The sequence below is a fragment of the Lissotriton helveticus genome, chromosome 8, assembly GCF_964261635.1.
Source record: "Lissotriton helveticus chromosome 8, aLisHel1.1, whole genome shotgun sequence".
Classification (NCBI taxonomy): Eukaryota; Metazoa; Chordata; class Amphibia; order Caudata; family Salamandridae; genus Lissotriton; species Lissotriton helveticus.
This window is the reverse complement of record NC_136069.1, coordinates 1,177,580,384-1,177,604,539: the sequence shown is the minus strand read 5'-3', so window position 1 is coordinate 1,177,604,539 and position 24,156 is coordinate 1,177,580,384. Positions and strand designations below refer to the sequence as shown.

The 24,156-nt window shown below is 42.0% G+C and overlaps 1 protein-coding gene across 4 annotated transcripts in view; it reads right to left on the bottom strand.

The window, feature by feature from the left end:
• The window catches only part of BEND2 (BEN domain containing 2), a 279,920-nt gene that overhangs the window by 185,332 nt on the left and 70,432 nt on the right, over positions 1–24,156 (bottom strand). The gene's annotated exons all lie outside the window — the stretch shown is intronic.

Sequence of the window (24,156 nt, the reverse complement as noted above, 5' to 3'; positions counted from 1 at the left end):
ACCCATCCGGGGTATACATACTTCTCAGCTCCGCACCTTTAACTTGCTAGACTAGAGTATTTCTTAGTCTCCTCGTCACTACTCCAAAACTGCTCTATCGAAATTGCCCCATGTTTTATGTCGGACCACCATCCCATCATTCTCAACATTAGGGGGCAGGGTCACAGGAGAGAAACCCCGAGCTGGAGCTTTGAAAAAGCCTTACTGTATGATGAAGAATATCGACTCCAGATGCAGGGTCAAAGAACTTCTGGAGATTAATAGATTAATATAGGGTCCGCAGCAGTCAGAACCGTATGGGACACCATGAAGGCAGGTGTTAGATTTGGGGGTCTCTAGTTGGCACAGGTAGGTACTTGTGACAAATAGGGACCCAGTGACAACAATACAAATGGACACCACACAGGTTTTATATAAAAAATAAGTATAGTTTATATAGAGTTACCCCAAGACCATAAACAACAAAAATACACAATACTATTACTTCAAGATGGTAGATTTAAGCTTAGTTCAGTTCAGTTCTTAGATGCGACACTCTGCGTCAATGTACCTTAGGTTGTGTTGCGCTTCCACGACAAGTAATGTCGCAGCAATTGGAAATGTGGCAAAGTTCAGATACAAAGAAATAATGACGTGAAGATCTTCCAGATGCGGCACGCTTCTCGGGGATGCGAGAAGTTCTCGGTTCGATGCGTGGACAGCAGCAGCGATACCCTGACGATGCGGCGGCAGCAGCTCCAGCGGCGACACTCTTCTCCCACGGCGCGTGAAGCTTCCGCTCAACGTGACAACTACAGCGGCGTCATCTACGATGCGACGGCAGCAGCTTGGACGGTGGAACGCTTCTCGGGGATGCGAGGTTCTCTTGGTCGATGCGGTGCAGTGCGACAGTTCCAGCGGCGACACCCTCCTTCGGAGTTGCGACGGCAGGCTCAGTGACGGCTACATGCTCCGACCTCGTTGCGAGATTCTTCTCCTGATGCGGTGCAGTGTAACAACTACAGCGGCGACACCCTTCTTCGGAGTTGCGACGGCAGCAGCAGCGACGGCGACACGCTTCCTCTTCGTTGCGTCACGCTTCTCTCCGATGCGGTACAGTGCGACAGTTCCAGTGGCGACACGCTTCTTCTCGTTGAGTCGCGCTTCCAGCTCCTCGCGACACGCAGTTTCTCAAAAGGTGCAAAACAGCAGCAGGCACTTCCACAAGAACTCTGGGGAGCTGGGGGGTGAAGTCTGTTGTCCCTGAGACTTCAGCAGGAGGCAAGCTCTTTTCCAAGCCCTTGGAGATCCTTCACAAGTTGAAAGCAAAGTAAACAAAGTTCCTTTCTCCTTTCTTTGGCAGTAAGGAAACCACTGCAGGCCAATCCCCAAGCAGCACTTCAGCTTGGGAATAGTCTCTCCTCAGTTTCTTCAGGTTCCTCTCCTCAGTAAAGGTCTCTTCTTGTAGTCCAAAAGTGATCTAATTTTATGGGATCAGGGTCCAATATTTATACCCCAAAATACTTTGTTCTCTGTGGGGAGAGGGGCCTTTGCCTAGTCCAAACCAGTTCTGAAGCACTCTGTTTACCAGACTTCTCCTTTCCTTTCACAGTGCAGGGCAGGCAAATCAGAAGCCCCACAGGAGGTGGAGCAAGCATTGTTGAAGGCAAGTACAGTCCTGGAGCACTTTGTTTACAGGGCTCCTTCTCTTCTTTCAGTGTGCAGGGCAGAGAGATCAGCCGCTCCCCAGGAGGTTGAGCCAGCATTGTGGAAGGCAGGCACAGCCCTATGGAAGGTTCAGGTGCAACTCCTCCCTCCCATCTAGATGCAGATCTCTCTATTCACCACTGGGCTGACTCGTCCTGTCTCTTGGAATCCCCCAGCCCTGTCACTCACAAAACCAGACAAATGAATAAACAACCTAGCAGAGGCAGGCTTGAAAGGTTAGACAAGCAAATACCTACTTTCTAAAAGTGGTATTTTCAAACACAGAATGTTAAAACCAACTTCACTAAAAGCTGTATTTTATCATTCTGAGTCTAGGCATACTAAACTCAAATTTCTACCATGCTCTCTGAGACAGTTAGGATTATAAACATGTAATAATCTAACAGCCCATTCTGGCCTATGGAGAACAGGTAGCCTTGCAATAGTGAAAAACTAAAATGGATGTAATTCACTATGAGGACATGCCACACACACCAGGGCCTGTCCTACCTTATACTTACAATGCACCCTGCCCTTGGGCCTACCATAGGGGTGACTGATATGAAGAAAAGGGAAGGTTTAGAGACTGGTAAGTGGGTGCACTTGCCCAGTCAACATGACAGTACCAGACTGCACACAGGCTCTGCAAAGGCAGACCTTAGACACATGTTACAAGGCTGCTTCTGTCGGTGGCACAACCAGTGCTGCAGGCTCACCAGCAGCATTTGGATTTACACGCCCTGGGCACACTCAGTGCACTATACTAGGGTCTGACAAGTAAACCAAATAGCCAAACATGGAACCACTGATTAATATATCAATTTACAATAGGGAGAGTATATGCACTTTAGCAATGATCAGCATTGGTAAAGTGCCCAGAGTCACAAAATAGCCAACAACAGGTCAGAGAAAATAGAGGAGGAAGGCAAAAAGTTCAGGGATGATTTTGCAAAAAGGGCCAAGTCCAACAGCAGGTATCCGAGGGGAGACCCTGCGGTACTCAATAAGGAAGAACAAAGAAACTAAAGAACTACTAGTAAGGGCACAAGACAAGATGAAAAGGGCAGAAGAAAAACTAATTTTGGCAGTTCAGACAGGGGGTGTAATTGAGAATGCTCAACTAGAAGTAATAGCCAGTAAGGCAGAAATAGGTTCCATCTTTGCAGAGAAAACTTCTATGAAATGGGCTTCTGCTAGGGAAATATTATATGAATGTGGGGATAACATCGGCCACCAACTTGCCCTCAGAATTGGACAACAGATGTCTGCCAGTGAAATGCTATCAATTCAACTCAGCTCTGGCGAGATTACAATAGATGCAAATAAGATCCATAAGGCATTCTATGAGTTTTACCAAAATCTGTATTCTGAAGATAAGGTGGAGCCTTTAGAGTCAAGAGAGAATGAAAGTATGGAATACTTGGATCAAATCACTCTAGGGGTGCTTAGCTCAGAGGACTATGATCAGCTTGAGGAAACTCCCGAATGGGACGAGATATCTAAAGCTCTTGCATGGGGATAGCGGCTGGCCCTGATCATATACTGATTGAGTTCTATAAAATATTCTCTCCCCAGATAAATACCCTTTTCACTTTACTGGTAGCTTAAATTTTTAACGGCGCTCCTCCACCAGATTATTGGTCTAATGCCAAAATAGTAATATTCCCAAAGAAGGATAAATCTGCTCTTGAGATGGGTTGATACCGGCCAATAACTTTAAGTAACTGTGACTCTAAGATATATTTAAAAGAAGGAGAAATCTCCCTATTAAAAACGACAGTTATACTTATATCTAGACATGGGATAGTGTCTACTTTCTCAACCTTATTCACATAACACAATACGTTTTACCACTCTATCAAAAAAGTATCACAGTACAGTACAATAAAAACTTTATAAATACTGTTGTGTTTAATAGGGAGATTTCTCCTTCATTTAAATACTTCACAACAGGGTTTATGTCTTTTTGTTTGGTCTACATACATACCCCATCCCTGTAATATCTACAGGGGTACCTTCCTCCTTTTTACTCTACGATATATGCCAAAATATTCGCATCAAGTAAGTAATTCTTTCATTGTGTAGTTAATAAAAACCATTACAAAAATAAAATACCATAATATTTAAAAATTGTCGGAAAATGTATCCATAATTAACAATTAAAACCATAGGTATAATATGATATTCTTTTAGGTTCAAAAAGACAAGTCATTTATAGGAGAAACAGTTACGAAGATGCAAGATCAGAGTCTATGTTAGCTCTTTGCAAGAGTTCCTCTTTTTTTCTCAAACTTTGTGATAAATTTAACTGATCTGCAGATGAGTTGCGGGTCCGCTGAGCACAGTACTTGTATGATCGCAGAACGGCAGGTGCGAATTCTGTATTCATTGAACTTCGCTTTTAACCAGCTCTGGCGTTCCTGATCAAATGCGGGACAAATGCAAATCAGATGAATAAAATCTTGTATTGCGGCACCACATAGGTCACACTCCTTGGAGCCTGGGGTCCTCCAATTAGGTTGGTCAGCATTTGTTGGCAGGTTGCCCATCCTTAAGCTGAGGTATTTGAGTTTGACATTTGATGAGAAAGCAAGCCCTAAATAGGCTGCGGGTGTAGACTTTTTGTATGATTGTATTGTCATCCAGGCATGTGAGCGATGGCTCAGGATTGTCTTGTCATTAATCAATGAGTGCCTATTGGCCACCTTCTTTGCTGCCAGCTTAAACGTCGACACAGGTAGCTTGGTTTCCCACAGTGATACTAGTTCGGTGGTTTCAAGAGAGAGTTTAAAATACCTGGCGTACTGAGAGTTGGGACTATTTTGCATTGCTTCCCACATGGCGCGATTAACCTCAATTTCCTGATTCATCCGAACGTCATACCAGAATTTGACCGTCTCATATTTTTTTGCAGTACTTGAGACTGCAGGCCAAACTTGAGTCGGACCTGCGCAGGAGCAGCGTTATACGGTAAGCTGAATACACGCTTGTAGATTCTCGTTTAGATTTTATCTATGAGCTGTGCGCTCCTTCCGTGATGTAACACACTGCCAGAAGCTATTGTTGGAAGTAGCTTGGCTTTGATGACGGTTAGGAGGGGATTGAACAAAGGGCCTTTTAGTTGGTTTGATAAACTGCTAAATGCGTGTAACAGGGCTGTTCCCTTCTTTTCGATGGCGTCGAAATGCAAGGAAAAATTGAGGCGCTTGTCCAATTGTATCCCCAAGTACTTGTAGCTTTCCACCACTTCCAATTTACTGTTGTCTATTACAAAGGTTGGTGACGCTTTGCGGCGTCGAGTTATTATCATAATCTTTGTTTTTTTACTATTTATTTCAAGAAGGTTCTGTTTTGTATATCCGGCCAATTCCTGCAAGAGACGCTGCAAGCCTATTTTTGTCTGGCTAAGGAGGACCACATCGTCGGCATAGGAGAGGTGTGTTAGACGTAGTGTTCCTAGCTGCGGTGGATGAGCATTGATCTTGTCTAGCCTTGATGTCAGGTCGGCCATGAATAAATTGAAAAGATGGGGGGCCAAAACGCAGCCTTGTTTTAGTCCGTCATAAGTACTGATCTTCCGCGTTAGCCGCTGCCCGTTGTCGATCTTTACCTGCATACAGGTGTTGGTATACAGGTCCATTATTGGGTTTAAGATTGAATCCGGCAGGCCCTGCTGCTTTAATTTAGACCAGAGTAATTGCCTGCTGACATGGTCGAACGCCGCCTTAAAGTCTATAAAGCAGGCGTACAACGCTTGATGATTTTGCAGACTTTTTTCGGCTATTAAGCTTATCGCCATAGCATTAGCCATGGTGCCTGTGCCGCGGCGAAACCCTGTCTGGTTTATCGGGATTTTATTATTGGCTTCAGACCATTGTGCAAGATCAGTTAACACCAGGGATGCATAATACTTGGCTTTAGCATTAATGAGTGCTATCAAGCGGTAATTAGCTGGATTTTTACGATCTCCGCCTTTATAGATGGGAATAATGATCGCCCCTCTCCAGCTTTCTGGGAGTTAAATTGTGTTGTTTATTGACCTAAACAAGAAGTTGAAATTACGGGCCCAGTAGTGGGGGTCCTCTTTGTAAATTGCCTGGGGGACGCCATTCGGTCCTGGTGCTTACTTCTCTTAATTATTTGCAATATTTCAAGTTCCCCGTATGTCCGCGGTGATTGGTCTGGGCCTTGCTTTTTGTTACCTGAGGTGTTTGACTGAGCACAGACAGCGCTCTTCAGGGTCACTATATTTGATGATTTATGTACTGTGATTGCTTATCGGAGGCATCAATGAATTTATTGAAAAGGTATCAACTAGATAATGGAACCATGCCTTTCCCGTGATACAGGTCATGCTTATTGTTTGTGCTGGTCTGTTCAATGAATTAACTTGCAACCAGAATGCTCTGGAGTATGATTTTTTTATATTGTATAGTAGTTTTGTCCAGAAATCGGTGACTTGATTTTTTTTTCAGTCCAGATTAGTTTCTTGTATTGTTTCCTTGTTGATCGTACTGTTTGCCAGACGTTTGAATTTACGCTTTGACCATGGGCTCTCCTCATGTGCTTCCGCAAACGACTTCTTAAGTCAAGTGTGGTCTTGCTGAAATCGACATTTTTCTTTGGGTTGGGCTTCTTTTTATAGTTGACACCAGTCTTGGGTAGTTTGTTCAAGAAGGCGGACCAAGTTTCTACGCACAGTTCATTTTCATGAGTTAGTGTTTGAAATAGCTTCTTAGCGTCCTGTGCTATTTGTGGTAATGTATTACTCGTCCACCTTAGGCGCTTCAGGTTGATTGTTGAGATTTCCCCCGCTGTTATTGGGGCTTGTGAGTATTTGGGCGATGCCAGTTTAATTTCGATGTGCTGCATTGAGTGATCGCTATCTAGAGAGCATATTGTTTGGAACTTTTTGATTAATCCTAATAGAGGAAGTGAGACTATAGTATAATCCAGGATTGTGCTTGTGCTATGCCCTATGTAGGTAGTAGAGGGGGGTTTATCCTGCTTAGTTCTTCCATTTAGTACTCGCAAACCTAGGTGCTCGAGGTCCCCCATCAGCTGCTTGCCCACTTTGTATATCTTCTTTGCGGGCGGAATCTCCTGTGTTTCAACGCCCCAGAGTTCATTAGCAGTGATGATATTATCCTCATCTTCCGGGCGTTGTAAGAGATTAGCGTTGAAATCGCCTGTAAAGATTATCTCCCATGCAGGTTGTTCGAGGCGAAATCCAGATATGGCGTTATTAATGCATTTAAATAGCTCTTTTTTTACTTTGTTTTTCGGATGAGCATATATGTTGATTAAAATAATAGTACCCTTTCGAGTTTGATGATTTGCATGTCTGCCGTGGAAGCGGCCAGTTGGGAGGCCTTGATGTTTAATGCGGTGGTTATATAGACCGAGAAACCCCCCCCTTCGCACGCCCATGACGCGGAGTGCGGGTTGCACTGACATGAAAGCATAATCTGCCTGGAACATCAATTGGCTCTATTAGCCATGTTTCCTGCAGAGCTATGATGTCATAGGTGTCCCAAGAGCCCGTTTTTCTGTTGTCATTTAGGATTTCTTTCGCACCAGCGATGTTCCAAGAAAGAACTTTTACTGAATTTCGATCAATTTTGGCTACCCGGCTGTGGATTCAGTCTTCAATTGTACCCTGATTTTGTCTATTCGGGAGTTGGATGTTAACGGATTCCGCACCTCTGGCACCTTGAAGTACCGAATATGTAGGTCGACTTGCCCATGTATGATCTTCTCTTTTGGCACACTTCCTTAATAGGGGGGACGGATAACCTGGTGTTGCCTCTTCTTTGAGAGAAATTCCCCACTCTTCAAATTTAGTGGTTTTATTGAGTATTTTCTTGACGATTTCCGCGTTCTTCCAGGTTGCAATGGTACCTTCCTTAGCTGTGTTGTTGCCAAGGTTAATAAATTCTATTGTTAGTAGGTCAGCTGATGTTATGTGATTGAGACTCGGGATTGCGGATATCAAGTGTAGGATATTTCCTCGATTTAAGTAGTCTTGTGTGCCTAGTGTTTTGTAGTTGGGGATGAAGAGTAACCTTTCCACTGTTGTTAATTTCGTATCATACGGTTGCTCACGGGTGAACTGTGTGTGATCGTTTGTCCGAATTCTCCTCATTTGGTTGCTTCCAATGTCCTTTTCCTCATCACATGAATATTTTACTTTTTGGCTGTGGACATCATTCTGTAGTAGCTCAATTAATATGCTTGCCCTAGTCTTTACTTTCTGGCTAGCTCCTTTTTGACCACAGAATTCTATGTTGTGCACATGTTCAGTGGCGGCAATCGCAGGGTGAGGACCTGTCCTTGTTGCTATTTTTGGTCCTCCAATTTGTTGCTGAACATACTGATCTATGATTATCTTTACTTGTAATTGGTCTTGAGTACTCTTATCAGCTTTTGCTGTGACTTGTCTTGCGTTTTTTTTTTATCCCATTTATCTGATGTGGGGTTGGCGTTTTTTTTGTCCCATTTGTCTGATGTGGGGTCGGCGCTTAAAATTTTGTGCGGGATAAGAGTTATTTTATGTTTGTTGTCGGCGTCTTTGGTGACCACCCTTTGGCATCCCTGCTTACTTGCCTCATGCCTACTTTGTTGCTGCTCCTTGGTAAGATGTTTGCTATCCTGCTGAGGGGTCTGGACTTTTTGTCGTGATTTATTCCCAGTATTATTTCTTTTTGGTTTGCACTTTGGACTCCCTGGAATTCTCTGTGTGGAGTCACAATCGACTATTTCCAGACTCCAATCTACACTCTTGTAGCTGTGGATAAAGTCGCGTGCTCAACATTGATTGAGTCCTCAATTCCTAAACTTGTTGCATGGGTGATATCCTCTATTAATATGGGCGTTTTAAATCTTACCGTGTAGGCTGAGTCGTTTCCTTCTGTGTTCACGTGCTGTTGTCCTTAATCTTTGGAGCTACGCTTCAGAGTTTTACTTGGGGGCTTTGTCTTTGTGGGTAACTGATGTAACCCTTCTTTAATATCAGTTTTGGATTTTGATAAAGTTTTTGAACGGTTAAAAATTGGAAAGTTAATCAACGCTGCTTGTTGGCAGGTATACAGTTTGACACTTGATTTCTATTTTTTCTCGCACGTTTTTTCTGCCGTTTGGTTAGAACTTGCTGGTTGTTAGGATTTTTTTTCCAATCCTGTTCAAGTTGTTCTTTTTCAGATGGTTTGTTGCTGTTGTTTTGCCTGACAGAGGAGTTGACCCCTATTAAATTTAGTTCTTCTATTAATTCATCAGTTCTTATTTTTATTAACTTATTTTGCTTCGTTTTTTGATCTGTTGTTTGTTGTACTACTACTGCTGTTGTGTCTTTCTTCCTCTTTTCGAGTTTAGCTGTTTCTTCTTTAGGCATGTCTTTGTAGTGGGCTAAGGTAATGAGGTCACTTCTATTTAATATAGTATTGGTTCCCTGGTTTGTGTGCTTGCATTCCTGTAGGATGTCTTTGAGTATTAATGGCAAATCTTTCAATTTTTCCAGTATAGGGCTACAGGTGCATTTTGGGGGCGGTACCCAAGGGCGAATCTGGCCCCGAAAAGTGTCAAATGTGTTAATCACATCAAGATTGTCTTTGAGAATAGAGTCCTTGGTCTCGCAGTGGCAACACAGGTTTATGCCTAAAAAAAGTACAACGGAACATATCCGTAGGGCCATCACCCTCTTGGATGCAGCTCAGGTAGCAGGCGACCTGATCTCATTAATTCTACTCGACGCTGAGAAAGCATTTGATCGGGTCTCCTGGTCATTCCTCTGGGCAGTCATGAGGAAAATGCGCTTTGGGGCCAAGGCAATATCAGCCATACAAGCTCTCTGCAGTAATTCCACAGCTAATGTGACTGTCATGTATTCCTTTAGGTTCTGAATCGATCCCCCTATTCCTGACCCTATTCTGGTTAAACTAACTATCAAGTTAACTAACAGTCAGCCCATGAGGCAAGAACAGCCCCCATGATGCAGATACCGTTATCTGACGCAGTCACACTACGGCACAGGAACGTGTTATCTGATTAGGTCATAACGCTTGAGATCTAATTAGACAAGCGACATTCCTCCAGCCCCTGATAAGGCATACGACGTTCTCATAACAAATCAAACCTATGACAACCTGGAAAATCCGTGCGGCCATTGTTTTGATTTCACAGAGAACTTTAGTAAAGAATGTGCTAACGAGCAAGTCGTATGACATCTTTATTGACGTATCTATGTCCATCCTTACGTCAATCTCGGCACCTTTAAGGTATAAATATTGCCGATCTTGCCCTATGCAAACACACGCGTGGTGACAAGACGGAGCAGCCCTACTTGCCGAAGCCGAGAGCAGAAGCAGACCCCGCTGGCAGCAGCCCCGCCTTCCTGACGCGCTGAGAGACGCGCTGCTATCTCAAGCCGAGAGACCCAGCACCGGCGTTTCTGGGCAGCCCTCGCAGGCAGCCTGGAATATCGAGAGCAGAGAAAGAGATACCATTCCTCATTCATCCTAACTTCCAGGTACAGAACTGAATAACCCCTCACAGAGAATTCTTTAGTTATTCACTTGGCAAAAACAAACTTAACTTAAACTGTAACTTTCTATTCCCGCCCACGCATTAGACTTAGGTCAGGTACACGGGGTAGGCGTATTTAGAAACACCAGTTGAGTACGTTTAGTCAAATGTATATGTGTATGTAAATATATTTTAATCATTTTAAACATCATATGGCTCAGAAACCATATCAATGTTTTTACAGTATTATTTTATACTATTGCTTTTAATGTATGCACTTTACTTAACTATAAGTATTGCAATAATATCGATCCATTTCTCATGTATGAGAAAAGAGACTGATCAATAAATAACACCTTTTTATTGAACACGCCCGTCTCTTCCTTTTCTCTACAATCTGATGAGACTAAGAATGCACGTACTGACTGAGTAAAATAATTGCCTTGTGCTCACACGACTCTTGAGATTGACTCTTGATTAGGGGAGAGCAAAGTTGTCATGTTCTATGGTTGTCAGAAACTAAATCCCTTCTTGTCTAATCAGGGAAGTTAATTCCTCCTTGAACATTCGAGAAAGTTTCTAGCGAACTCTGAGCTACGCTGGCAAACCCAAAAATTAAGTCTAGTATCGACAGTAGTAGACCTAGTTAACGTCTGGTCTAGGCCTTTACTGCTGTAGGTATTATTCCAATGCGCAGAGCCTATTGGGAAAATAGGAGCTACACTACATGGCGCCCAACGTGTTTGGAAAGGGCGATAAAACTAACGTAAGACATTTAGAGTAACTCAGTCGTGCTTTCTCACTCAGACCCCTTTTTCCATTATACTCCAAAGACGTCTGGAGTGGGTGAAAGGTAATATCCTCCAAAACCTCGCAGGAGGGAACTCCTATGTATGGTTCTTGGTATAGTCAACGTTGAAGGATAAAAACATTCCCAAAATATTGTGCATCTAATCTCTGTTTCCATAAAGAAACCTGATCTGCAAACAAACATAATACCATTCTGTCTGTAAAATGGCAGAGAGTGATGATGAAAGAGAGGCAGTTAGATTAGCAACTGAACTCGCAGATGCTGATGCTACCATGCAAGCAGCAGACCCGAATATAACACTCATTCCGGTCATTAAAAGGAGATCTATAACCTTAAAACTTATAGAAAATGGACTGACACCTAGAGGTGGCACAGTCATATTCGTAATCGAGGCACACGAATATCGGCAGACAGAGGTATACTATTCATGGATACATTTTCCAGCAGCAAATGCTGTAACAAAGTACTTCCACTATTACAAAGTAGAGGAACCTCCTGAAACGTACACTCCTTTCGAGGAGGTGGAAGTACCACTCAAATTCCAAGAGCATTTGCTCTTATTTGATGGCGCCCTAATACATAACAATCACATTACAAGGCTCGGTCCTTTAGGTAGACCAGGAGCAACGTGGCCGGTCTTAGCCGGATACACACCACATCCAGACATCGAAAGAATGCCTGCAGCAGAGCTGTTAATACAGCTAAAACAACTACTAAAAATTCATAGACAATTAGTTCAGTATGTAATGCGGACTTCAACAATTCAGCCAGCGATTAAACTTCCACAGCTGACCCCTCACCAGGGGAACACAAATAAAATTACACCACAGAACATCCAATCCTGCCTAGGTAAAGTTCCAGCTAAACGGGAACAGATACCATTCTGGTTGGCACAGAAAATTACCCAAATAGAGGCGGTGTTTCCTGACACCACCCCATTAGAAAAACACAGGATTCTGACTATATGTCTCCCAATGGGAATCGCACCCCACATTGAGGACTGTGACACTTGGGGTACAGTCTTTGCTTCCATCTACACAAAAACGCACGGTGTTCCATCCATTTCGGTAATACCAGATGTGCTAAAACAAATTCAAGATGAATACGGTCCAGAACCAGCTTTAACTCTTGGTATGAAATTACTGAAAGACTTCAAGCAGGTCTCGGCTATATTATTAGCCAACATAAAAGGTGAGGCAGCAAACGTGGCGATCCGCCAGAGGTTAAAAGAGACAGATATAGCAGACCAACCAGCTGAAATTGCCAGAATCATAGAAAAATCCTATGAAGAACTAGGCAGAGATAGTCTAGGTGGAATACCAGTAAAACCGCAACTGACTACAAGTCCAGAAAAAATATTTTTTAATAATAATTCACCAAAAAAGAACTGGGATGGAAACAAACAATCCAATCCTAAAGAAAAGAAATTCCAGTCCCGAGGGAGGTCTCCCAGGCGAAGAGAGAAATCTCCAAACCAAAGACAGAGGTCACCGCAGAGTGACCCCTCTGGGAATAGATATAACCTTAGAAATAGGGATAATATTAAAAAACCTGATAGATATCAAGACATTGATACACGTCCCTCTCAATCTTTTCAGACTTCCTCGCAGAAATCGGAAAGAAGAGGACGATCAGAAGAGCACGCCAAGTCCAAAGACAAGGAACCTGCTCAGCCAAAAAAGAAATTACAATTTCCAAAAAAGAAGGTAGCCAGTATCAAGGTAGTTAAAAATGCCGAGAATACTGAGGACACAACTGAAAAACGGAGAATGGGCTCAGACAATGCTAGACAGCGCAGCAGAGGTGAGCATAGCTCGCAAAGTCCTTATGAATCATCTGGAGACAGTGGACACGAATGAATACCTTCAAGTGGAAACTGCAGACACCAGAGTTAGCAAGCCCCACAAGATATACGAGATAACATTACGTATAGAGGGAGATAAGACTAGGAAAATAAGGGGACTATTTTGGGATAACCTCTCAAAGGGTTATGACATCCTTCTAGCTGAAAAAGACTGGCCACCAGAGTTTGTCAGGGAGTGCCCTCATGGCGAAGAAGTAATTATGCCTGCCTTCTCGAATCATATCCCGATTCATAAAAAATATACACTTGCTAGAAAGTGGGCAGTGGCTCTAGCACCTGCTTTATATAAAAATCTTGTAGGATGGGATGAGGATTCTCCTCCTCACAAAATCCAGTTAAAATCACAACCTACTGCACAAAGGCAGTACCCAATTAAGCAAGAAGCTAAAAAACAAGTAAATGAAATACTAGATCAGCTAGAATACCAGGGGGTGATTGAAACTTGCACCTCACAAATGAACAACCCTTTGTTTCCGGTCTCCAAACCAGACAATTCATATCGTCTAGTTTTGGATTACCGACACCTTAACACATGTTGCAAAACCTTTGCAGTGCAAAACTCACACAGTGCTGCACTAATGAATAACATAGTGCGCAAAAAATACAAAACAACCTTGGACATCTCCAATGGATTCTTTTGTCAAAACATAGCACCAGAGAGCAGATATTTAACTGCATTCTCAGTAAATGGCACTCAAAAACAATTCTGTCGGTTAGCCCAGGGGTACAAGAACAGCCCGGGGGTATTCTCAGCGAGAGTAACAGAATTACTACAACTATATGATGATGAAGCATTATCTTATGTCGATGACATTTACTTAACAGATGATGACTTGGAGACTCACTTGAAAAGGGTGAACACCATAATACTTGGGTTCGCTGCAGAGGGTTACAAATTCAACTTTAAAAAGTCCAGAATTGCCCATCTGACGGTCCTATTCTTAGGATATGAGTTATCAAGTGAAGGCAAAAGCTTGGCTGACAATTTCCTAGAGAAATGTGCCGTAGTCCAAGCTCCTAAAACACTAAAAAACCTACAGTCAATTCTAGGCTTCCTAAATTTCGGAAGAACATACATTACAAATTACGCAGAAAGGGTCAAACCCCTTTATGATCTAATTAAACCAGACTTCAAAAAATCCAATTGGACTCAAACACACACAGAAATTTTGAGATCCTTACAAACAGACATGCTAATTAAAACAAAATTAGAAACACGTGATAACACACGCAATCTTGTGATTCGAGTCATCCCAGGGAGATGCGGATTCACATACCTGACTTCTAATGAGGGAGAAAAGGTACCAATTGCATTCAAATCACACTTGTACACAGAAGCTGAACAGAAAGTCAGTAATACAGAAAAAATCATTCGTGCAGTTCAAACCGCAATAGCTAGAGAAAAAGACATAGCTGACGGTAGACATATCACAGTCAGAACAGCAGAATCAGCCTTTGAGGCATTAACAACACCGTGTAATTTACCAACAACAACATTGAATCCGGAATGGATACAATGGGTGAATTCAATCACAACGGACAAAGTATACTACTAAATTGATCCAGAACTAGAAGAATTAAAAAATCTAAAATATGAAAAGACGTATCCTCTGCCAATCGACATTCTTCCTCTACGACATTACGCCTGTGTAATCTATACAGACGGACATGCTCAACCCTCCGTTTGGGGAGAACATGCATACAACCCCACATGTGAGATTACAAAAGAAGTGTGGCGCGGAGGTAAACTAAGACCTCTATTAACAAAATCGCACTCAGTAGAAACTAATTCAGAACAACAAACTGAAATAATAGCTTTGAAAATGGCGCTAGATAATGCGGATCGCGAATTCCCGACACTTATAGTGTCAGATTCATATTACTGCGTCAAAGCATATAACAAGGATTTGCAGACATGGATTCAGAACGGTTACAAAGATGACACAGATGCACCAATAAAGCAGAAACTGCTCTGGGAACAAATAGCTCTTTTACAAAAAGAACTACCAAAGACTCACGTGACACACTCACTGAGTCATCAGCGTGATGGCGTTCACGTTGTAGGGAATTCATTGGCTGAAACAGCCGCAGCGGCAGCCACTATACCGGCTCCCGTAGATCGAAAAAAGCGTACATTAAAATACATTGACGGTGAAACAATGCTGGCGGTGAAAACGTCATCAAAAGGCGACTGCTCAGCGTTACCGATCAACTATCCACTCAATTATACATACATAATCGATGCAAACTCCGTCCCTTTTGCTCGAATCCCTGGAGTGGGGGATAGAGTGATTCCAAACATGGACAGGAGAAGCTTGTTAATCGCAGACGCACACATGGGCGAGGGTCTCAGACACCTCAAACTGAAAGATTCTCTGGAAGAATTACAATCACGGTGCTGGTGGCCAGGCATGAGCCTGCACTACACCATGTTTGTAAAAAACTGCCCAAACTGCAACAGAGATCGCAGTGGGGAGAGAAACAGTTTAATACCTCGTCGTATCAAGGCAGATAATATTACCAGCAAAAAGAATGGCTTGCGATTAACATATACAGGCTAGTTTCCACTTATAATGTAGATCACCAGCACTCGGCTGACGTCCGGACTATTATACAAGATTTGCGAGTCTAAATGGCATATACGCTAAGAGCATGTTACGTTCGACCATTGTTTTCACTCTGGCACACCAGCCTGGGGGGAAACATGGCCAAATGAGCACAGCCCAGCGGGAATCTTCTCACTTCCTTCCTGAGGGTACTGGATGGTGTAAAGAAAAAACCAAGGCAGAAAGCAATCTATAATGGAAAGGATATTAGGTTCGGGAGCTGGGTGGGTCAAACATCTAATAAGTGTCCAACGTAGTCTAAATAACTTGCCAAGAAATTCTCTGAAGGGATTCAGTCCGTACGAATTATTATTCGGAACTAGGATGTTGATCTCTGACCTTGATAGTCAGACTTCAGTGGTTAAAGAAAAAAGCTTTGATGTCAAAGACCGTTTGGCTATTTTGCAGGACTTAAACAAAACAAGAAAAGACCTGAGCAACATACAGTTGAAACAACAGCCAACGACCACTGAAGAATCACCACCTGTCCCAGCAAGACCTGTCTGGATTCCAAAAGTCGGGGATCTAGTCAGGGAAAAGATCGCGGTAAAGAAGGAATTTGGGCCTTCCTACAGAAAAGCAGTTCCTGTCTTGTCTGTCAACGGGACAAGATCAGTTGTACTACCGCCGCTTGCTGGTAAAAAGGAGAACCGAGTTGTATCCATCGACCTGGTAAAACCACAAAATGTGGCCGATAACAAACAGTAGGCCAAGTGGACTCCCAATAAGTAGCAGAACACCAAGGTTTGCTACCAGCACAGAGGTCCTAACAAAAAGGCTCATCACATTCGAAACGCCTAAAGAAGAACAAGAAGGACTATGCAACAATGCAATAGAACTCAGACCTCTTAAAACCCAAATAAAGACATTTAGCAGAGACACACCAATCTATACTGAAGTACCAAGTGAAAATGCAAAAAACAGAAATCCTGAACCAATTGGAACAATTGACAGAACTGCATCCGGTTACTTCATCAACTTCGATGATTCCTCTGACGGCTTCAGTGAATCAAAGACACAGCCATCATCAAAATCCTTTAAAGACAAAGCTAAGGAACTTTTGAAACATCTGAAAGAAACATATCTGGTTTCTCCATGGATTGAATTTTGGGTGGGTTTTGGTGCATTTATCCTCATACTTTGGCTCATCATGGTATTTACTTTGGGACGCTTCATTGAGGGAAAATATGCTAAAATGGACACAGCAAGTCAGAACATCAACTTGGTCCTCAAACCACACACATCTTCACACGTCGAGAAAAGAGAACTTTCTTCAGCCAACTTCACAGCCAATCCTATACCTGGTGGGGTAGCCTGGGACAACACTGACTATGAAATTTATGGTCCGGTCGAGATCCTGAAATATCCACACCAAATCAAGATCTCCTTGAGTGACTTTGCAAAACCAAACTCATTTGCTGATGATTGGGACTTCGAAAGTATTAACAACATGATGTCTGACTTAGTAATGTCTGCTAAATTTACAAAACATGATTATTTGCAAGGTTCTACAAATTATGATAGTATGTATTGCTATAACCATTATGGTAACCATTTTTTACATAAATCTGCACAACCTAGAAATGTTTTAAGTTACAATCAATGGGAACATTGTGCTACACCTCCAAAAGGGAGCTCAAGAACCGTTTACGACAAATATTCATATTTTTCAGGTTTTAACATAAGTAATGCTGAAACATTTTATTTTAAATTGTCAAACAAGACAGGGATGAAAACCATGATAACCAACACAAAATTGATATATTCAGATTCATTCTTTGAAAAAATGAATACATTTGGATTTGATTATTGGGACAAAAATGTTGATTTGAAAAGTGTTTGGGGTACAAAAGAATGGCAAGTACAGGGTATAGAAGCATTGTTTAGAGCCTGCATGATCCCAGAACAAATGATATTTTTAAATGACACTGTTCAACAAACCACCTGTCTTGGCTTAGCCAAAATCAAAGATTTAAATAAACCGTCTATTCCAAAGCCAACAATGTTTAGCAATAGCTCTGATACAGATGAAGAGATAGACGTAAACCATATATTAAACCAAAACAGAACACATCCTGATTGGAAACAATGGTTGATCTGGCCCACAGATACAAATAACTGTCAAGATAGATTCCTGAATAAAACACAGGGTTTCAAAATGACCAGGCCAGACCCTAGATATCCCCAAAGACATCACCCAGGGATAATAACAACCTACAGTGTGGGCAAATTATGCCTTCAGTGGCTACAAACTTCCACACTGCCTGAAATTAAGCAACACCTAACTTTACTTACTGATGGTGCTGACTTGCGTGATTTCATAATGGGACCACGCAAACAGCGTCAAAAGCGTTTCATAGCAGCCTCTGTATATGCAGCATACAATGAGGCCTGGAAGGTTACTCAAATTGAGACAGCAGAAAGAATACGGGAAATTGACCGTATTAATTTGGAAAAATCACTATCTGTAGTGGACAATGGGTTAATGACTCTGTCCTCCAGAATTTTTTCATTGGACAGCATTGTGTCTTCAGCAATCGATATATTATCGCAAGACTTACTGTTATTACAACATGGTCAGTCACAATTGCGTTCCATTGTACAGCTTGGCTGGACGTTACAAAATCTGCGTTCAGGCTATGTGCCTTGGCGTTTAATCAACACAACGTCACTATTCCAAATCTTTAACCTTACTGATAGACAAATCGGTATGGCGCAAAAGGGTGCTGATTATACAATCTTGAGCATTGAAAAACTAGAAAGATTACCAATGACAATGTCAGAACGACCTGTCAGTGAATGGATAATCCACGGAATCATAAATATTCCAATCTCAACCTTCAGGTTTCAATACTGCCAAAAATATATACAGGCTGGCATGTACGAGAAATTGGGAAAGGGGTACCTTAAAACAACTTGGAACCTGCCCTATTCACATGCATGTGTCAGTAATAAAGGACAGAAAGTGTTTCTTAGTGGCAACAATTGTGCTATGTCACTGAGCGGCACGCTTCTGTGTAACGGTATTAGTTTGCACGGAGCCTGTGAAGGGAATTCATACAACCTTTCATGTCACCAGCAAGGCGCACCTGCAACTGAAATAGAACCATTCTTTCAAAGACTCTATAATGGGAGTTACATTCTTATTGTAGACCGCAGATGTTGTAGTCTTATGCCCGGGACTCCTTATCTAGTCACTACGACGGCGAAGGTCAAGTGCTGTGGACGTTCTTTATTCCCCAGCTCCTTTCCAGACAGGGAGGCAAGGGCATGGCCCAGTTTGAAAATTACTTCTATTCGAATAGATACTTTAAGCAGAATGAAAACAGTGCTTCTTCAGACGCCTACAAGGCTCACGTCATCAAAAGAAACGTATGATCTACAAGTCGCAAGGACGACTGCAGAGATACATACATTATTATCAACTAATTCCCCCGTACATTTCGCGGAAATCCTGAGCGAAATCTTAAATATTTCTGATACCACTGGGGTCTCAAAGGTATTTAAGACAGTATTTTCGATGGCATTAACACCATTCAAAGCCATACTGGGTATTTTTCCAGATTTCGTCCATTCGATTTTTGGCGGACTTCCCCTGATCCTGGGACTAATTGCAGGAATCCTATTCTTAGTCCTTATTTTTCGTTATGGCAACCCATGTCACAGATCAAACTCTCGCGACAATGGAAGATACGATCCTAGCCATTGGATACCGGGACCGGATATCAAAAATCCTGGGACTCTCCCGGCTTAGAGACCTAAACATGACTTGGTTTCTATCATTTCGACCAATGTGGCAAAGGTGTGTTTTACCTGTACTAAGGTGTCTGCTATGCGGAGAAGAATGCGTGTTAGACACCTGTCTGACGCTACAATCGGATGCGCCAGTGGATGCAGATACACTGTTGGTTCCTACCAAGGTTCACGCTTTGTGCTGCCCTCAAAGGCTGCCAATCCTGATGACGGCATTCCTGGAATCTTCACCACTGCGATTGAAGAGTAGTGAAGTTCAAGATGAAAGCAGCATCGAACAGGTACGACCTTCTGTCAGCAATGCGAATCAGAATGTCAATGTAGACAATCATGCGCACGAATGCATGGTTACCCCTATTTCCGACTTAGTGGAACTTTCCCATGAAGCTGTTGACAGTTTTTTCGAAAGCCTGAATGAAATGATGTTCTCTCCAGAACAGAAATAGAGACTTTTGAGCAAGCTCGCACACGGCGTTCCCTGAATTCGGCCTTCAACTTTAAAAATAAAGTCACATGAACAATTCTTCCCACCAGTTCACGGACAACAATTTTTTAGCAGCCCCAAATTATTTTTCACAAATTTTTCGGGACACTTATCTTCTGCTTAAAGTAAGAAACTATTCCAAGAGAACTAAGATTTCTATTTTTAGATACTTTATAAAACTTTAGTTGCCCGCTGGGATGTTCACAAATATTTTATTATGTGATGAGATGGTCTCGAACTTCCTTTCTGTATAGCTATATTAAGAGCCATTTCATGTGTATTTTTCAAATACCAAATTAGCAATAATGCATACAAATGCGTGTTTACTTTTGCATTTAATTCATAGCTTAAGTGCATACAATATATATGACTGCAATTTTTCAGTATATTTGAAAATTTCAAAATGCATTTATGTATTTTGGGGTGGTAAAGTATACACTATACTCTATAGTATGTTGTACTATGTTATACTATGCATAGATTAGTAAATATGTCCATAGTTAGCGTGGAGTGGGTGTCATGTATTCCTATAGGTTCTGAATCGATCCCCCTATTCCTGACCCTATTCTGGTTAAACTAACTATCAAGTTAACTAACAGTCAGCCCATGAGGCAAGAACAGCCCCCATGATGCAGATACCGTTATCTGACGCAGTCACACTACGGCACAGGAACGTGTTATCTGATTAGGTCATAACGCTTGAGATCTAATTAGACAAGCGACATTCCTCCAGCCCCTGATAAGGCATACGACGTTCTCATAACAAATCAAACCTATGACAACCTGGAAAATCCGTGCGGCCATTGTTTTGATTTCACAGAGAACTTTAGTAAAGAATGTGCTAACGAGCAAGTCGTATGACATCTTTATTGACGTATCTATGTCCATCCTTACGTCAATCTCGGCACCTTTAAGGTATAAATATTGCCGATCTTGCCCTATGCAAACACACGCGTGGTGACAAGACGGAGCAGCCCTACTTGCCGAAGCCGAGAGCAGAAGCAGACCCCGCTGGCAGCAGCCCTGCCTTCCTGACGCGCTGAGAGACGCGCTGCTATCTCAAGCCGAGAGACCCAGCACCGGCGTTTCTGGGCAGCCCTCGCAGGCAGCCTGGAATATCGAGAGCAGAGAAAGAGATACCATTCCTCATTCATCCTAACTTCCAGGTACAGAACTGAATAACCCCTCACAGAGAATTCTTTAGTTATTCACTTGGCAAAAACAAACTTAACTTAAACTGTAACTTTCTATTCCCGCCCACGCATTAGACTTAGGTCAGGTACACGGGGTAGGCGTATTTAGAAACACCAGTTGAGTACGTTTAGTCAAATGTATATGTGTATGTAAATATATTTTAATCATTTTAAACATCATATGGCTCAGAAACCATATCAATGTTTTTACAGTATTATTTTATACTATTGCTTTTAATGTATGCACTTTACTTAACTATAAGTATTGCAATAATATCGATCCATTTCTCATGTATGAGAAAAGAGACTGATCAATAAATAACACCTTTTTATTGAACACGCCCGTCTCTTCCTTTTCTCTACAATCTGATGAGACTAAGAATGCACGTACTGACTGAGTAAAATAATTGCCTTGTGCTCACACGACTCTTGAGATTGACTCTTGATTAGGGGAGAGCAAAGTTGTCATGTTCTATGGTTGTCAGAAACTAAATCCCTTCTTGTCTAATCAGGGAAGTTAATTCCTCCTTGAACATTCGAGAAAGTTTCTAGCGAACTCTGAGCTACGCTGGCAAACCCAAAAATTAAGTCTAGTATCGACAGTAGTAGACCTAGTTAACGTCTGGTCTAGGCCTTTACTGCTGTAGGTATTATTCCAATGCGCAGAGCCTATTGGGAAAATAGGAGCTACACTACATGACAATTAATGGAACCCTGACGGAACAGATTAAAATTTCAAGGGGGACCCGCCAAGGTTGTTCATGTTCACCCCTGCTCCTTGCTCTCTATATAGATCCTTTTATTAAAGCAAAGAAAATCCATCTATTCGAGCGATGAGCAGGTTCGGACCAGATACTAAAATTATGGCTTACACGACGACCTGCCAGTAGTGACTCCTGACCCCCAATGCCCTGGAACAAGAGGCCAGGCAGTTTGGGAAAGTCTCAGGCTATGCTCTCAATCAAGGCAAGACCAGATCATTATTAACAATCAAATTGACTGGTCAGACTGCCGGGAGGTAAAGACTGCAAAATTTCTGGGGTCACTTTAACTGCCAACACCGACCCCATAGTGGAGAAAAATTTGGCCCCACTAGCCATAGAGACTAAATGGGCGCTTAAATGTATTAATAACCTACACCTTACTATTGTAGGGAGATGTAATGTTATTAAAATGTCCTACTTTCCCAAAGTCCTATATTTCTTTAGGGCCATCCCTTGAAATGGGTAAATCAATACTACGTAAATTCGATCAATTTTCTCTGAATTTATCTGGGCATACTCTCGACCAAGGCGCTCCTTTAAACTACTTTCCCTTCCTCGAGAAAGAGGCAGGTGGGCACCAAATCTAAAACTTTACTACTGGGCCTCTGTTATGCAATATAGCGCAGAGCTGCTCCAAGATCAATCATATATTCCCACGGAAGGCTTACCATCACCTTATCATCTGCTTTTAGGAGTAGAGACCCCCGAATGCCTCTGGAGGCAGCTCTCCTTTGGCTACTACAAACGGGTTTGATTTAAGACCTTAATGAGCACCTATAAGGTTTTCTTCAACATTCGCAAAACTCTTGGGCTAGGTAATCTGAATTACTATTCCCCTCTCAATAATAACCCTAACTTACCAGCAATTTTTGGGGCTTCTTACCTGTGTAAATGGCATCAAGCAGGATTATTAAAAATGGGGGACCTAATAACTGTTGAAGGCATAAAATTGTACTATGTGCTTAAAAGTGATTTTCACCTGAGCGATCCGGAGCCATTTTTATATATGGCTATCAGAGACTTCCTGAACCGTAAGACTGGGGGGGCTGCTAGCTTTTCCAAAGTAGCTCTTATTGACAGACTAAGAAGTCCCACCTTTCCCAGGATTGGATACTTATATGATATACTAGTCAGCCTAATGCCTGATGATATGCTCATCACTGCTAATAAGCGGCAAAAGAAATTGAATATCTCTTTTAACACATTTAACACATTTAATCAGGCTGTGCAATCCGCTAAGAGTGACTTACTCTCCGCTAAATTACAGGCACAATTTTATAAAACTGCATTTTTTTCATACATCACACCTAGCAGAGTTGCCAAGTGGGGAACTGGTGCTGGAACAATATGTCCCAGATGTTTAAAGGTTAGCGCAGACGATACATATGTTTGCTACCTGTCCCCAACTTACACCATTACTGGGTCAGATACAAGACTTCTTTAATAGTTTTGTCTCTGGAACTCCTGCTAACTCCCACGATTATTTTATTAGGTATACAAGATAAGATTAGTAAGAAAAATGGAGGGGCACTTATTTTTGTTGCTATGACGATACTACACGTATGTATAGCTTCTTCTTGGAAGGACCCTAACCCTTCATTATTTTCTCATTGGTTAGCATGATTGATCTCTACTTGCCACATGGAAAAGGCAATTTTTTCCAGAAAGGGAAACCGAGGAAAAAAGAAGGGTCTTGTTATTTGGCAACCTCTATCTGCTTGGCTCAGTTAGACTGACATAATAAGGTTTTTTCGAAACAAAAACAACAACCCACAATCTGCACTTTAGGTAGAATATATAACTCCAATGAATTTAGAAATATAGATGGTACTCAAGTCTAGGAACTATGAATACTAGAGCTGGTTTAATTTTTTTTTTAAGTATCTTTATTGCCTTTTCCTTTTTTCCTTTATATTATACATTCACAACATATTAATGCATACGTTAAGTCAACAGAGAATGAGATGCCGCCGTGGGCTCAAATATGTAAAAGTGGGCGTTGTTGCTAAACAGTCAAAGCAAGCATATATCAACAGCACACATGGCAGTATACACATATGAGGTACCATAGGTCCTAATTTTGTCCATAGGCTGCTGTCTCTGTTGGTATTTCAATGTATGTACCTAGGATGCGTAACACTTAATCATGAAGTGTCCGCACATGGGCGCGTCAGGCAGCTGAGAGATATCAGCAGCTTTCCTAGCACCTCCCAAGACGTGGAACACATTGGCTCATGTATGACATGCACTAGTAAAAGTGAGGAATGCTAGATATTAGCTTTTGTATGTTTGTTAATGCAATATAAAAAAGAAAATAAAAATTGTGAACTACAACCGAAAACAAAAGGACAAAAGAAAGGGGGAGGGGGAACGGAGAAGAGGGAAAATAAATAAGAAAGATATCAAGTGCCAGATGAAGGTTAGAATCGTCAGGGGAGTAGCCAACGGAGTTGGATAGCGGCCGAGCAGAGTTGT